The sequence below is a fragment of the Trachymyrmex septentrionalis genome, unplaced genomic scaffold (assembly GCF_001594115.1).
Source record: "Trachymyrmex septentrionalis isolate Tsep2-gDNA-1 unplaced genomic scaffold, Tsep1.0 scaffold175, whole genome shotgun sequence".
Classification (NCBI taxonomy): domain Eukaryota; kingdom Metazoa; phylum Arthropoda; class Insecta; order Hymenoptera; family Formicidae; genus Trachymyrmex; species Trachymyrmex septentrionalis.
In genome coordinates this window covers 3,428-4,167 of record NW_017304917.1, presented here as the reverse complement: position 1 = coordinate 4,167, position 740 = coordinate 3,428, and positions in this window count along the sequence as shown.

Here is a 740-nt window from a genome sequence, read left to right as displayed (position 1 = left end):
ATGATCGCTATATTCTGATCAAAAAGTTCCCGCGAATGATGGCTTTGTTTTAATTTAGAGATTTATATGAGAATGTAAAAATGCAAGAAAATAAATACAAATATTTAGATTTTTATTGTATATTTGTATATTTAACATTTATTTTATTTCTTGTAATATTTCACATGACTCTGTTTTTAAAAAATATATTATATATGTTTCAGGAACTTTGATAAGGTTAAATAAAAAAAAATAAAATTATGATATCCAAAAATAATGAAAATAAAAGATTAAAAATATTACAAGAAAAATAGAGAAGTACAAAAATTATTTTTTTGAAGCTCAATGTATGAAACATTCTTCAAACCTTTTATAAAATCAAACTTTTATATAGAAATTGTTTCTATACGTATACGAGGTCTGTTCAAAAAGTATCGCGAATTTTGAATTTCTGCGGGTTACGTATATTCGATTTTCGATTTTTTGTGGCGTTATGTTGGTACTCATGTCTCTCACTTATGCCGACAAGTTCGGCCTTTTTGAATGTTCAATTAATTTTTGACAGCTGCTTTGCTTGCACGTGTTTTGGCTCGTCTTCGATTTTTGCCTATTCCAAAAAAAGGATCAAAGAATCTGTATCAAATTTTGTGTGAAAAACAAAATTAAGTGCGCGGACGCATTCCGAATGTTGACTGTGGCATATGGTGAAGCTACCTTGGACCGAAGCAACGTTTATCGGTGGTACAAAATGTTCTCAGAGG